Below are 17,205 nucleotides of genomic sequence, written 5' to 3'. Positions count from 1 at the left end.
AAGTAAGAGGTGAACCAATTGTGAGCTACTTCCCGTATTTCATAATGGTCCAACATCTCGAGCAATATCTTGTGATCAACACAATTAAACGCCTTAGACAATTCAAAAAAGACGCCTAGCGTTCGAAATCTTTTGTTTAATCCAGCCAACTAGTACCTCACAGAGAAAAGGGAATATAGAATTTTCAATTGTCAAACAATTTCTAAAACCGAACTGTACACTTGGCAGCAAATTATGTGTAAAAAAAGATCAATTATCCTTACACACACAGCTTTTTCAGTAAATTTAGCAAACACTGATGGCATACAAGTAGGTCTAAAATTGTTTGCATTATCCCTTCCCCCTTGTTATGAAGCGGCCTCACTACTGAGTACTATAATCGTTCAGGAAACTGACCGTTCATAAAGGAAAAATTACAAATGTGGCCAAGTACAGGGCTAACGTGTGCAGCACAGTACTTTAATATTCTGCTAGGCACTCCATCATATCCATGAAAGCCCTTAGTCTTCAGTGATTTAGTTGCTGACTCAATCTCCCCTTTGTCAATACTTCAGAAGAGTTTTCAGACATCAATCTCGGAAATGTATTTTCCAAGAGTGTTATATGATTCTCTGAAGAAACTAAGTTTTTATTTAATTCACCAACAATGTTCAGAAAATTAATGTTAAATACTGTCCATATACTTAAGTTATCAGTAACAGAAATATTTTTGCTACGAAGTGACCTTGTATCGTCGACCTTGTGCTGCTGAACAGACACTTCCTTCACAACTGACCATGTGGTTTTTATTTTATCCTGTGAATTAGGTTTACTGCTCCAACACAATCCACAGACCAGCAACTAAAAATGGGAAAATATGGTGATCGTAAAAACGGATCGATATCGCATAGCCATATGTGGCGGTCATCTTACATCACTCCATTATTCTTCCCAAAAACAAATGAAAGAAAAAAGGCTCCCATATGATAGGCCCCGTTCGTCACTTGTGCTCGAATTTCAAGAAAATTTTCCAGTCGCTCCAGTCAATGAGTCTATAAATAGTCTTCCACAGGCTTCCTTTATGGTAAGTGGCATGGCAGAAACATAGCATTTCCAGATTGGTATTTAATTGCTAGATATAATTTGAGGATGTATTACGTATAACGTCGATGTTGGTAAAAGTTTCGTACTCACGGCAGGAATTTGTGTTCCTGAAAGGAGTACTAAAACTAAAAAATTTTACTTTACCTTGCTACATGGCAGGCCCGTTTGGTTCTTTACTAAAATAATATCAAATATTTCCTAATGTGACATGTATATGAGACAAAAAGAATTTATGAGAAATTGACATGCCAACAAGTTTTGTTTTTCTTAACTTGTTGTGTTGCTTAAAAGGAAGAATAGCGATATTTCTTTCTAATATGTCCTGGGTGTAGGGTACGTTCTATTAATTGACTTAATAAAGTAATGGCACCTAATACCAAATGGAACCTATATACAGGGAGACAATCATCGACCTATATGAAAAAAAACCGTAAATTAGTTACAAACTACGGAGTGCACACACTTTATTCAATGTGTAAATGTCAATACAGATATTCAGATTTAGATTTGACATGTTCGATAAGCCTGCCAGCACCGGCGATGATGTGGCGCACACGAATAGCGAAATTCTGCATGACACGCTGAAGTGTCGGAACATCGATGCGGTCGATGACCTCCTCGGTGGCCGGTTTCAGCTCAGCAATGGTTTTGGGTTATTGCTGTACACCTTGTCTTTAATACCGTGACATCAAGGAATATCGCACCGATTATTCCGTGATTGGACATTGCACACCACACAGTCACCCGTTAGCGTGAAGAGACTTCTCGATCGCGAAATGCTGATTCTCAGTCCCCCAAACGCCCCAATTTTGCTTATTGAAGCACCTATCCAAAAGAGAGTGGGCTTCGTCGCCAAGCCAAACCATATGTCATCAAAATTCCTATCAAGCCCCGTGACCAGCCGTGCAGTTTGAACGTCCTAACGCAAACCGTTCAAAAGTTATGACGATTTAATTTCATACAGTTCAATAAATGTCATGCTGTATGAAAGAAAAGAAAAGAAGCAGCCGTTGTAGCCGAGCGGTTCTAGGCGCTCCAGTCCGGAACCGCGCTGCTGTTACGGTTGCACGTTCGAATCCTGCCTCGGGCATGGCTGTGTGTGATGTCTTTAGGTTAGTTAGGTTTAAGTAGTTGTAAGTATAGGGGACTGATGACTTCAGATGTTAAGTCCCATAGTGCTTAGAGCCATTTTGAAAGAAAAAAAAAAAAGATTCGAGAGTATAAATTTCAAATCCTTTAGCTTTTCTTAAAGAAAACTTAACAGTAAGAAACTGTGTTCCATAAAATGAAGATTGCTGATGTTTCTTTCAATTACACTCGGGTGCAGGATAGTCTCGGTTAACTGACTTTATGAAATAATGGTGCATATTTTCGAGCAGAACCTGTGTATGAGACAAAAGGAGATTCAGAAGGAAAAGACGTGTCAACTACTTTCGTTTTTCTTAAAGCAAACTTAACAACAAACATTTGTTTTAAAAACGATGATTACTAGAGACACATCGCAAAATAGAAGGACTTGCGTTGCCCTCCGTCCATTGAAAACGGGTAGTAAGTTCCCGGCCGAGAAATGGCTCAGGTACATGAGGTTGTCAGGCACAGCGATGCACCCTCGCCGTGGAAGCCAGCTCAGTGATGATGGGTTCGCTGGACCTTAGGTCAACTGGACGCCTGCGTGGCCCGCCTTTCCCCAGTGCCGGCATTCGTCCGCCGATACCAAGTGTGTCGCCTTGGTTGGGCAGCGCAGCACAGCGTACCGAGCCTCAATGCGTGCACAACCTCTCTAGGTGGCGTCGGCACAGCCTTCCTGTAGCAGTTGAAAGCTTCGATGAATTTTGTGCCCGTGCAATCTGTTTAACGCTCCACAAGCTTATACTATGCTGATGTAAGGTATCAATTGTGCTCTAGCGGTTCTGGCACTGCAGTCCGGAACCGCGGGACTGCTACGGTCGCAGGTTCGAATCCTGCCTCGGGCATGGGTGTGTGTGATGTCCTTAGGTTAGTTAGGTTTAAGTAGTTCTAAGTTCTAGGGGACTTATGACCTAAGATGTTGAGTCCCATAGTGCTCAGAGCCATTTGAACCATTGATCAATTGTGCACCCTTGGTAACTTCACATTACTTTAATTTTGAATTAACACCAAATAAACGAAGTGAGCTCTTATCAAACCCGTTATAAACATTTTACTCATCTTTCCCTTCATAAGGTCTTAACCCTAACAATTACCACGATGTATCTTTGCACGTCAATCTACGTGCTGGTTCAATGTGTTCACGTGGCGAGTTAGGTTCAGAGGATACTTGCAGTCTTGGCACAGAGGACATTAATCCTGGCGCCGATTGGGCGCATCCTTGCTGACACCGATTGGAGTAAGTAACGCGTTTCGCATTAGCGCTATCTACTTTATGAGCCACTAACAAATTGCGTGCTACGCAACTTGGGTTGCCTGATTAATTGCATTGTTTCATGGGTCTTGAACTCGTTTTCTTCGCGTTTACAAGCTGCGCAGATTAGGAAAGATTTAGCGTTTCTCGAGCAGTCTTCCACATAAATGAGCTACTTTCCCGCAGTGTTAGCGGGACATTCTTGATTAAATTGAGCTTACAGAACGCTTTGTGTTTCAGTATTTTATGTGATTCGATGCTCTTTACATTGGAGCAGATTCTCGGTCAGTTATACGAGACTTTATGTTAATTTTTTTCGGAACTTATTCTCTGTCATTTTAATGTATGTGTCGAGATTTTAGGGCAAATAAATGACTTGTTAAACCACACTCGATTCGAATCTGAGAAACAAACTACTATCCTACAAGTGTCCGTCTAAAATATAACCAATTTTTCTTGGTTTCTGATTTGTCGTCTCATTGCGCTGATGTTCCATTGCACCACAACGGCCAAACATTCTGATTATTCAGCTTATAAGCAGACGTTATGATAAGTTGTTTAACTGATGCATAACGACCATTGTACTCACTCGTCTAGCGTGGTACTGATCCTACCGTAAGTAAAGTCGGATGCCATACTACTTGCAACAGACAGAAGCAAACGACGCTTATACACATATCAAAAATAGTTTTGCACCACCCCAGTCCCCAGAACTCCTGAAGATAGACGTTGACTGTGGATATTGTATCATAGACACAGTCCTTTTATCTGTTCAGAGATGTCACTAAAGCCGACCAAAGACGTAAACAACCATGCATGAGCAGCGCCTATTAGATGGAGGGGGTCCGACAGCCGATCAGTTCCAGTCATTCCACCAGGAAGGAGATACACAGCTCCTGTTGTCTGTAGTTCAACCATACCTAGACGGTCAATACCACAGTTCGATTGCGTCCGCATTGTTACTTTGTGCCAGGAAGGGCTCTGAACGAAGGAAGTGTCCAGGCGTCTCGCAGTGAACCAAAGCGGTGTTGTTCGGACATGGAGGAGATACAGAGAGACAGGAACTGTCGATGGCATGCCTCGCTCAGGCCGCCCAAGGGCTACCACTGCCGTGGATGTCCGCTACCTACGGATTATGGCTCGGAGGAAACCTGACAGCAACGACACCATGTTGAATAATGCTTTTCGTGCAACTACAGGACGTCGTGCTACGACTCAAACTGTTCGCAATAGGCTGCATGATGCCCAACTTCACTCCCGACGCCTAGAGTGAGGTCCATCTTTGCAACCACGACACCATGCAACGCGGTACAGATGGGGGCAACAACAAGCAGAATGGACCGCTCAGGCTTGGCATCGCATTCTCTTCGCCGATGAGTGTGGCATATGCCTTCAATCAGACAGTCGTCGGAGATGTGTTTGGAGGCAACATGGTCAGCCTGAACGCCTTAGACACATTTTCCAGCGAGTGCAACAAGGTGGAGGTTCCCTGCTGTTTTGGGATGGCATTATATGGGACCGACGCACCCCGCTGGTGGTCACGGAAGGCGCTAAAACGGCTGTGCGATACGTGAATGCCATCCTCCGACCGATAGTGCAACCATATCGACAGCCTATTGGCGAGGCATTCGTCTTCATGGACGACAATTCGCGCCCCAATCATCCACATCTTGTGAACCTTCAGGATAACGACATCGCTCGACTAGAGTGGCCAGCATGTTCTGCAGACATGAACCCTATCAAATATGCGGGGGTAGATTGAAAAAGGTTGTTTATGGACGACGCAACCCACAAATTACTCTGAGGGACCTACGCCCAATCGCCGTTGAGGAGTGGGACAGTCTGGACGAACAGTGCCTTGATAAACTTCTGGATAGTGTTCCACGACTAATACAGGCATGTATCAATGCAAAAGGAAGTGCTATTGGGTATTAGTGGTACCGGTGTGTACAGCAATCTTGAGCAGCACCTCTGAAGGTCTCAGTGTATGGTGGTACAACATGCAATGTGTGGTTTTCATGAGCAATAAAAAGGGCGGGAATGGTGTTTATGTTGATCTCTATTCCAATTTTCTGTACAGGTTGCGGAATTCTCGGAACCGAGGTGATGGAAAACTTTTTTTGATGTGTGTATTTCAGTACTCTTCAGCCAATACAACGCTACTGTTCATTTCTCAATAAGGTATGAAGAATCTGTATGCTGTCCATAGAAACTGGTACACCACCGCTAATGGTATATTTTGGAAGGCGAGAAGAATATAAATTTTGATTTTTTATTATTTATTTATTTATTTATTTTTGAAGGAGCTTGAGGTAACACTGCAGCACTGCGTAGCTAGTTTGTCGGAATAATTATTGTCAGCTAACTTCGTTCACTTGCTCAGAGCTGATAGAAAGCCCCCCCCCCCCCGTCCCTAAATAATGCATTAACATATCAACTGATTAAGCTGTTTTGTTTTTATAGAAATTCTCTGTTAACATTATACCCCTTTCAAAAAATTGTTCGTTTTGTTAAGTATAGTACGTGTGACTCTTCAGACTTTCCCGGTGGATATGTTGTAAATAGTCCTCAAGGGTTTGCCGCCGGTTGACGTGTAAATTCCACAATATTTCCTCGGAGCAACTGTCCGACATCTTCAGATGGTTGAACTATGCTGGTGGTAAGGTACGACTGAATGTATCCGCTCGTCGACCCCTCTGTATATAGAACATGCGCGCGAGCAATGCGCAGGCGTGGAAATAATTCATGCGCAATAATTTGCAGGTAGATGGCGCCATACTCGACGCCCTCTGACGAAAATTGCGGCCCTCCTGCGCGTGTGCTATGCGCTATGTTTACTAACAGTGCGGCCAGGTGTTACTCACTAAAAACCATAGGACAACAGGGATGCGGAATTTCAACTGAGCACAGCCTGGAACCATGCATTGGCTGCTGTTAAATCACGACGAGAAAATCAAGATTTTTCGATAACAGAGTCGTCATAACATTGGTCTAATATGTTCTGCTCGTAACTGCACAACAGTGCCAATGGTGACAGCATGCGCTGAGTGTCTTGGCCGCGAAAAAAACTTGTTTATTCACTGTCGGTGTTTGCTTCACTCTTCGCTCTCATGCTTGCATTCAGCATTGCCCGATTCCGACTCGGTTACTGTTTTGCTTGCTGTGTTACCTGTACGTCAACATTGGTACACAGCCGTATGGATTAGTTATTTCTGGATACGTATCATGTAGACGAAACACAATTTGTTCTGAAGAAACTGAAATTCCGACATCGGCCACAATCGGGTAATGAAAGAAATTCAGTGACGGCAAGTAAAAATGTGTGCCAGGCCGGGACGCAAAGCCGGATTTCCCGCTTTACGCAAGTGCTTGCCTTAATCGCTTCGGCTATCCCAGTATGCATTCCATCCAACACAAATTGCCAACTTAGCTGATTTGCGTAAAATGCTTCAAACTCCATCTGTCTGGAGCTCCATCTTGCATAAAAATCACCCATTTCTTGTTCTTCTTAACCGTCTGCTATCACATCACAACATTTTCAAATCTGTTACTATATACCGATAAGGAGTGCTAACCTAATCGACATGGGCGTGTCTGGAGAAATTTTGTGCACTTGGACGGGCGAGGACTCGGCAAGCACCACTGATTCACAAGACGCAGAATGTAACGGTATACATCTGGTCAGCTGCAGATTAAACTGGAAACGATGCAGCAGGTTGGGCTGGTCAAAGACAGTTCAAGGGGGTCTCTCAGTCTCTAATTTTATCCTAAGACTGCGAGAATACTCTGTGACTTTCATCTGCATAGAGAGAGATCATAAATTAAGCAGTATTCTGGAGGTGTTAGAAATATGTATAGCGCTGTCTGGTACACTTTGATGATGTATGTGTTCAAGAACTAACAATGAGGGACATACTGCTCAGTCATCTATCTACATTCACAATGATACTCGCAAAATAGAGAAGGGGCAGTTTAGCTATGATGCTGAAATTGGTAAACATTCTATCGCATCATTGGCCTGTGTTGAAATTACTGTAAAATTGCTAAAATTGTTCGCACTATCAAATGTGATGCTTATTATTACAGCACATCAGTCTCTTTTCCATCCCATCCGTCCACTGGCATGCTGTTGGTTACAGCATAATGTTTGATTGACACCGCTTGTTTGAGTTGGAGAAAAAGTTTTGGTGTAGGGGCAACACCTTCCGGGGATGGATAGCACCAAAACAGTGATCGCATACATGATTGCGATATGAGGAATCAGTCAAAATGGAATGCAGAACCATCAGAGATTCTAACACAGTAGTAGGTGAGTTTAAATGTAGACGTTGTCAATCACCTTCGGACTGCAGTTTGGAAACTCTCCACAATGCAGCCAAACCCTTCCAGTTTCCTTATGTTGTAACTGTCTTTTATTTAAAATCATCCAATGTATGTGGTGTGTTATGGTAGCAGCAGTAACAACATGATTTACACCGTGCGACATCTAGCTTTTTGCGAGAGGTAATTGATCAGAACATGTTAATGTCAGTTTAGAACCTGACACAGACCTTGAAGTCAAGGTGGAAAAACAAAATATATAGTAGTGTACAAATCGTGTTACAGCAGAAAAAAACAGTGTTTCAAACAACAGAACAGGCTCTCAGAGAGCGTCTCTTGTGACTTACAGTATAGTATAGTCTGTGGAATACGATCATGCTCCTACAGTACAGGTGATGAAACATTAAACTAGTCTGTGCAACTGCTTAATACCTGTATATTTAATAAGATTGTCACATGTGCGCGATGCCGGCATGCATGCGTTATTTATTTTCGATGTATGGGAGGAGAGAGATGCGGTGAAAATCTTATCGAGTTCTCTAAAGTTCGTAATTTTTATCTGATGGATGCTACAGAATAACGAAGATAGTATGTTGGGGGTGCTAGACGTGAAGGGTCGCTGAGGGGTGCAGATCTGTTGTACGTGTATGTAGTTTGGGGACGCACCACAGTGCAGTAGCAAAATCCTCGTCATTCTCCCTGTTCCTGTTTCCATTGAAAGGTCAAAACACAGTCCTGTTGCGGTAACTCAGCTTAGCCTGTTTCTACATGAGTTGCAGAACATGGTAGATATAGCTTTCTCCGACTTCTGTTCAGTTCCAACTTACATTGGAACGATTATATGCGCAAAGCTGTAGGGATGGTAGCTCAGAGTCTGAGGGGCACTTGCAAAATGCATAGGGAATACCTAAAACCACGTTGGAATTTTACTGTAGCAGATAGGTTCGAGGAAGTTTAGTCGTTTCGAGATATGAAAGGCTGTAATCATTAAAGGACTTCTCCATCACATACAAAGCAGGTATGTAGTTGAATGGAAAGACTTCATTCCAAATCATAGACAGCATTTCTACTGAAAGCTTAGCACTAGAGATCTGAAAAGCTAGTGTACATTTCTTATGACCTCAATCTGCACACTATCTAAAACTGTTTGTGATGCTTCTACATCAACCATCGCCTATAACTCAGTGGATATATCGCAGAACCTCTGATATGCTATTGAGACAGAATACGTTACAAATACTGGAGAAATACCTAGTGGAGACATGAGGGAGTTGCAAATACTGATTTCATACCATGCTCCTTAGCCGAATCACTTTCAAAATTAGGTAATTTTACTAGGAGGGTGCACTGTCGGCGATGAGTAACTGCACCGCTGGTCTGATAATATACACTCCCACTGTGTATGTTCAGTGTCACCGTATTTGTCTGGAAAAATAAAAAACACGTCATATGGAGGTAGTGCCATACCTCGATTTATAAAGTCAGAATAGCTTTTAACACGCATATTTGTGTGCACCTGTATAACTAAGACCGCTTGTGACAGTAACATACAGTAGTTGTTGCCATCGAATTTTTTAACATCTGGCGGTTTGTAAGACGATTACGCCTCTATTTCTAAGACACAGTGGTAGCAATCACAAGAAAAACTTCGCTGATTTTCTCTCAGTATTATTTCGTATCATCAGCAATCATTTATTGGCGAAGTATTATACTTAGTAGTAGGGGACACGTGATAGGTTCACCTTGAGCATCAGGCTATAAATTAAGTGTTTGTGGTCTGACATGTGCAAAGGAAATGACTTACGTCCACTCGTATGGAAGGTACGGATTTCACGTGGAATACTGTGATAGCAAAGGGAAGAGTATGTCAGGTCATAAGAATGGCACAGATATTTCGATTTCCAGGGCCGCAGCCATCAGCAGAGTTTAGTTCCAATACTTCTCTCGTTGTTGAATGTCATTCAATTGAGACTGTGATTGTAACGTTTAATTTTAAGTATAGCGATCAAATATGTTTGTGACCGATTTCCTAGGATAATTCTGTCTAGCGGTATGTGACGCGCCAGCAGTGGCCTGTGGCGGGAATGATTCACGTTTCCCATTAATGGCAGGAGCTGTCCGAATGGAAAGGCCTGTGGGGTGTAGCTGACTTAACCATCTGGACACGCCCCAATAGTGTCCAAGGTGCTACTCCAGGCGGGTGTAAAATGCAAGTGCGCAACAGAAAATATGAAATTGCGAGAAGGAGGTGCAAGAGCAGTTAGATGCATGGGAGGCAACGACAGCACAATATGGAATGCATTTCTCTGCAAAGAAAAGTGAAATAATTGTCACAACAAGAAAGAAGAATAGGCCAAATGTGGATATAACTTGTGGAGGGGAAAAACTACAAGTGGTAGAGAACTTCAAGTACCTGGGAAGCGTGATTGAAAGTAAGGGGGGAAACGCAATGGAAATAAATGAAAGGTGCAGAAAAGCAGGGCAGTTCTACAAATGCATTAGGGGGCTTATTTGGAGCAAGGAGGTGCCACAGAAATCCAAGGGAATTATATACCGAACCTACTTTGTCCCCATATTGGCATACGGAAGTGAGACATGGGCAATGCACAAAAGCGACAAAAGTAGAATACAGGCTAGTGAAATGAAGTTCCAGAGGAGCAGGTTGGGTGTAACAAGACGAGACAGATTGTGAAATGTGTATGTGAGGGAAAAACTAAAGGAGGAACCAGTACAGGACAGGATAGAAAAATCAAGACTGCAGTGGTATGGACACATGAAGAGAATGGATGAGGGAGGAATTCCAAAGAGGATGTTTGATCTGCAACTGGAGGGGAAGAGGCCCAGAGGAAGACCAAGAGATAGATGGGTGAAGGGAGTGAAGGAATGTGTGATGAGAAGAGGAGAGAACTGGACGAAGGTGGAAGAGGAGGAATGGTGGAAAGACAGAACACGATGGAGAGGCTTGTGTTCCCGACAGACCTAGCCAGTGGCTGGAAACTGTCCAAGATGATGATGAAAACGATGTCTGACTACTCCCTGAAGCAGATCTTAGGATCTCTTAATGCTTTTCAACATATAGATTACAACCTCAGCTTAAATGAATGATTAAGGGAACTAAAACTACTAAATGATTAACCTTCTTTCTTATTATACATTTATTGTAGATTAAAAAACAACCCTTTATTAGATATGTTTATATTTCCTAACTAAATTTTCTGATCAATTGCCAACTCTGCCCCTTTTTAGGGCCACGCGATCTAACATAAATAACGCGAAATGACTGATATCATCTGCGTACCAAACAATAGAAGGCACTGCTTTCAAAGTGTGGAAGCTCAGTGGAAATAAACTAGTGTGATCACAGCTGTTTAGCGTTATAGCCCTAATAAGCCAAAGCAATTAGAAATATCACCATATGTACTGCGTCCGCTGCGTCTGAGTGATGGTTCTCGTACACATCTGCGACGATGGAAGAACTCCACCCACAAAATAAAACTCTTTCAAATACAAGGGCGGCAGAAGGCGGTCCTCTGACTAGTATACTCTAATACTGACGTCTCCTCTTTGTGTCCTACAGACAGGAACGCGAACTCCCAGCCACAAGGGCAGAGTTCAAATAACGTCTCAACGTAAGTAGAGGCAGAAGAAGTGGTCTCAATCACTATGTTACCTACTCAATGACGGCTTCCAACCCGGAGGCGAAGTCCAGAATCATATAAGTTCACAACAGTACAGTGCCTAACTGTTCTAACTATAAAGTCTCCTGAGAGCAAAGACAGCAAGTACGCCTGTACCAACAAAGCTGATACTGACCGACCGTCGCACACAGGCGCTCAAATACGGAAGACCTCATCCTCTCCTCCCAGCAAGACTCGGCTCCCCTCCCTCGTAACTGCAAAGGTGAATCAATTCTCGAAACCCCGGAATATTCTCCCTAGCTACAGATTCTTCTGAACGCTAACCAACCATATTTTAGTCTTTTCTCATCCAGTGCAGAAAGTTCACTAGGAAATACCTCTACTCGTACAATGGTATGCTTCTGAATAAAAAACCTTGGAAATAACCCAGCCTGCGTGATTTCCAAGGTGCGAACTTTACGGAAGGCGAACTACTCGAGGTTGAGAGGAATGTCGTTACACGTATTGCCAAATGCATTGAGGTTGACGGACAGCATTTTGAGCATTTATTGCATTAATGTGGTATTTACAGGTAATCATGCCATAACAGCATGCTTTCTCAGAAATAAGTTCACAAAGGTACATGTATCATATTGGAACAACCGAAATAAAATGTTCAAACGTACCTATGTTGTGCATTTTAATTTAAAAAACCTACCTGTTACCAACTGTTCGTCTAAAATTGTGAACCATATGTTTGTGACTATTACCACAAAGCGAAAAAAGTGGTCCAACTAAAAAGTTCATATTTCTTTACGTACTACACTAATATGTAATAAAAAATGGGGTTCCTGTTTAAAAAAACGCAGTTGATATCCGTTTGGCCTATGGCAGCGCCATCTAGCGAGCCAACCATAGCGCCATCTGGTTCCCCCCTTCAAGCTAGATGAGTGTCGTTCTTTGTAGTTTTTTCGTTTGATGCTTATTTCGTGAGATATTTGGCCTGGTCTCTATCAATGGACCACCATTTATACGATGTACAACCTATCAAATGTACCTAATTGTGGTTGTAGATAATGGCAATGCATGTGCTTTGCTTGTAAGATGCAAAGCTATAGCCACCTTACAAGCGAACTAATACTTAGTATGTGTTGGGCAGCTTCCATGATTGCATGGTAATTTGAGAAGATTCAATATGGACATGTGTTTCTGCTGGACTATTATTTCCTGCAATGTAAATTGTCCAGTTGACTGATTCTGCACATTTTGCACCTTTATTTAGTCGAGGGAACATTGACTGTAGTGTGTGCATCTAGCAGGTGAAAGACAAGTGGAAGACATGTTTGCTGGTTCTCTACTCATGAGGAACACCTTAGTTGACTTTGTAAATTATAGGGATGATTTGGAATCTGTTACATCACCGACATTGGTATTCGCTAGTGTAAATATCAGTTTCCTCTTTTTTTTTAGTTTTTACTAAAGGTCATCACAGACAGGGTAAGTTTATAGTTACTCAGTGGTTTAGAGCACACTCCAGCTCGCTAAAGTTTCGGGTTTCTAGAGAAATAATTTCCAGTCTATATCTTAAGAATTATCTTGTGTGAGTGACACTGCTATGCATGTGATATTGGTATGTGCTTGATGTCGAGAGATATTGTGAGAATGGTATGACATTCTGGCAAACCACGCAAAATTACATATTTTCTTGTAATCCCAGTGTCTGGAGATGGGTGTAAAAAAGCAAGCAAGTGTGTCTGGACCAGAAACAGTAACACGTTTGTGCTGAGGGGAAATGAGACCGACTTTGCACAACAGTTGTGAGAGTGACTTCGGTCCACTGAGGGCACTCTGGTTACACGTCAGGAGTGGATGACTGCTCGACCTCATTGGAAATATCTAGTGCAGCGAGGAGTATACCTAAGGTGCTTGTGCTTTTGCTGTCTGTCTTCGCGGTATATGTGCGAGTGTCTGGCAGCCGATAGCCATACGAATGATGTAACAGGGGCGATTTTGTATGTTGCAGGATACAAACTGTACGTTTAATACATTGACACAGTATGTGGTGACATATTGCTGGGTTGGAGTCAGTTTCCACTCTAATATTCAAGCTCCTGTCCTGAGTGGCAGCGCAATTTAATTGAGTAAGAGTCTTTCCATATTTGACGATCTGTAGGCCACTTTGCAGGGTGTAATTGTCGGTGTAATATGGTGATCTGTGCAGAATAATTTTTTGCTGCTGAAAGTCTCATCTACAGAAAGAAAAAAAAAGGCAGACAGTGCTTCCACACTGGAGACATCAGTAATTCAGCAGGTAAATTCAATAAGTCAGTCATAATGCTCCATTCATTCACAAGACATCCATTGTACCGGGATATAGGAGCATCTACAAACTGATGCAAACAAGATGGAGGCGAGGTATCTATGAAAAGTTCTGAGAAATCAAGTGTTCAAAGACAAGTTGAAACAGACTATCCATGTCTGGTGGGGATGCCAACACTCATCTTCCACTGCAGCATTAGGATATAACCAGACCAGTAGGTGTGGAATACCGAAAATTCCCACCATTTTCTTCTCTTCTGTAGGACAGTGCTTCGAATTGTGTGTGCATAATTGTTCTGATTCCCCCCATCTGTGCTTAGACAGTGCTCTCTTTCCAAAAAAGAATGCTTTTATGATTAAAGGTGTTTTCATGAATGTGGGCAGACATGATGAAAGCTTATAGCAATGAGAATGTTTAAGGTTTCTGAGATGTATGTTGACAGCAGGACGAACATTTTGTGGTGATGTGTCAGCCACACTGGGCAGGTAAGCACGCGTGCATGGCTAAACGCAGCTCGCATGTCCCATTATGGTCGCTACGAACAGTGCATACTGCGCTGTTCTGGGAAGCACTGGAACAGATTTTTATAGCATGACCTGTGATGTTAGTATCCACAGGTGGAGAGGTTTCGCACCAGCAACCCAGAGGGTGAGTTGGCTATTATTTAGATAGACATGTGACATCAGTATAACATTACAAACGTTTTAGCTGCTATCTAAATGTCTCTCTCAGCCCTGGACTCGCACCACAGCTATGCATCATAGCATCAGCAATGGTGCCTAGGTGAACACGTATTTCAACAGGAGTTTCAAGTGCCGGCCGCGGTGGCCGTGCGGTTCTAGGCGCTGCAGTCCGGAACCGCGGGAATGCTACGGTCGCAGGTTCGAATCCTGCCTCGGGCATGGATGTGTGTGATGTCCTTAGGTTAGTTAGGTTTAAGTAGTTCTAAGTTCTAGGGGACTGATGACCTAAGATGTTAAGTCCCATAGTGCTCAGAGCCATTTGAACCATTTTAGTTTCAAGTATGAAAGGGATGCCACCACCCCATGCTTGTGGAACCCGAACAGACACCTGTGCGTGGCTCGGCAGCTGACAGCCTCGTTGTCACTTTGCAGGGGCCGCCGGTGCACCCCAATGTATGCGGAGTCGATGGCGTCGGCGCGTGAGCGCGATGGAACAGTTCCGTGATTGGTTGCGTCTTTTATGTGCACTGAGTGTTTGTGCACTACACTATTTTCGGCAGTTTAAGCGTTGTGGGTGAGTCTGTAGGCTGTGCAATGCGTTATTTCAACAGTTTGCGAGTTGTTTTAGTGTCTGTACATCAGTGTACCACATTATTTCGGCGATTTACGAGTAGTTTGCATGCAATGATTTCGACAGTTTACAATTAGCGTGTTTGCAGAGCATTGTACATGTATTACTTAGCGATTTAGGAGGTGTTTATGTGTCTGTATGCTGTGTACTGCATTATTTCAGCAATTTACGAGTTGTTTTCCTGTCCACACATCAGTGTACTGCATTATTTACAAGCAGTTTGCAGGTCTGTAAACTATGTATTGTGACCCCAAGCATGTCAAAAAATGGTTCAAATGGCTCTGAGCACTATGGGACTTAACTGCTGAGGCCATCAGTCCCCTAGACTTAGAACTACTGAAACCTACCTAACCTAAGGACATCACACACAGCCTTGCCCGAGGCAGGATTCGAATCTGCTACCATAGTGGTCGCGCAATTCCAGACTGAAGCGCCAAGAACCGCTCGGCCATTCCGGCCGGCCAAGTATGTCAGAGCGAGTGTTTTGTATCAGTGTAATAAATATACTATGTTAAATCCGTCCCTAAGTAAACTGTACCAAAAATAAATAAAGTACACTCCTTCCCCTCTCCAGCAGCCCAGAACTGATTGGGTCCTTTTCTCGCCATTCTTCCCGCTCCAGACTGCCATCTAGGATTACGCTTCGTGGGAGGGACGATGGCGCCCTCTGGTAGCGGTACTGAGTACTAGGTCAGTTGGATTCTGGACGTCATGGTGAACACACTTGATGGTGGTACTGCCTCAAAATGTTTAAAATAATAAAGACTGTTTACATAAAGACATACATCCATCCTATCCAGCACAACTGAGTCCTTTCCCGCAAATTTCTGGGAATAGGTGGTGTTCAGATGACTTAGGTTAGTGGAGGTAGCCCAAGTGCCCTTTTTTCCCGCCATTTTCTTATGTTAGTAGAGGTAGCTGTGGTGTGTTGCATTGTCCTGATGGAATTTGAACTTCCTGCCATTTTATGGGGGAGAGGAGCGGGTTAGATGATTGGAGGTAGCCCAATTGACATATCTTCCCGCCAAAATTTGAACTTCCCTAAATGATATCATTGCAACATTGCCATATCTATCGCCGCTATCTTGGATCCGCCATCTTGAATAAATATGGCAACAAAGGTGAGTGCGGTGAGGCCTGATTTTTTCCATTACTACTCTATTCCTGACAGAAACGCACCTCTGCCTCACCCAACCTTTCAAAATTGGATCAAATGGCTCTAAGCACTATGTGGGACAACATCTGAGGTCACCAGTCTCCTAGACTTAGAACTACTTAAACCTAACTAACCTAAGGACATCACACTCATCCATGCCCGAGGCAGGATTCGAACCTGCGACTGTAGCAGTAGTGCGGTTCCGGACTGAAGCGCCTAGAGCCGCTCGGCCACAGCGACCGGCTCCCAACCTTTCAACTCATGAAACATGGTGGGCTACCCAACTGACAGGAGAAATGGCCAGTGGGACCTCACGTCCATATACATCAAACGATCAATCACACACACATTCCTCTCACACTGCAGAATGATGCCATCTGTCAACATTCCTGGGTGTCTGGATAAGCTGCAGAAGTTTCACTGGAAAGCCCTTACACATCCTCGATGCAGGCCTGGTCTCTTGCCCTGTCCATGTACACTAAGAGCCAAAAAACCTGGTACATCTGCCTAATATCGACTAAGGCCCCGCGAGCTTGCAGAAGTGCTGCAAAATGATGTGGCACAGACTCGAGTAATGTCGGAAGTAGTGCTGGAGGGAACTGACACAATAAATCCTGCAGGACTGTCCAGAAATCCGTAAGAGTACGATGGGGGGGAGATCTTTTCTGAACAGCACGTTGCAAGGCATCCCAGATATGCTCAATAATGTTCATCTATGGGGAGTCTGGTGGCCAGCAGAAGTGTTTAAACTTAGTAGAGTGTTCCTGGAGTCATTCTGTAGCAATTCTGGACACATGAGGTGTCGTATTGTTCTGCTGGAATTGCTATGTCTTCCGGGATGCACAGTGGACATGAATGGTTGCAGGTGATCAGACAGGATGCTTAGGTACGTGTCACCTGTCACCGTATCAGAGGTCCCATATCACTCCAACTGCACACGCCCCACACCATTACAGAGCCTCCAGCAGCTTGAACAGTCCCCTGCTGACACGCAGGGTCCATGGATTCATGAGGT

Source organism: Schistocerca nitens, chromosome 4, assembly GCF_023898315.1.
Source record: "Schistocerca nitens isolate TAMUIC-IGC-003100 chromosome 4, iqSchNite1.1, whole genome shotgun sequence".
NCBI lineage: Eukaryota > Metazoa > Arthropoda > Insecta > Orthoptera > Acrididae > Schistocerca > Schistocerca nitens.
This window is presented reverse-complemented; position numbering follows the sequence as displayed.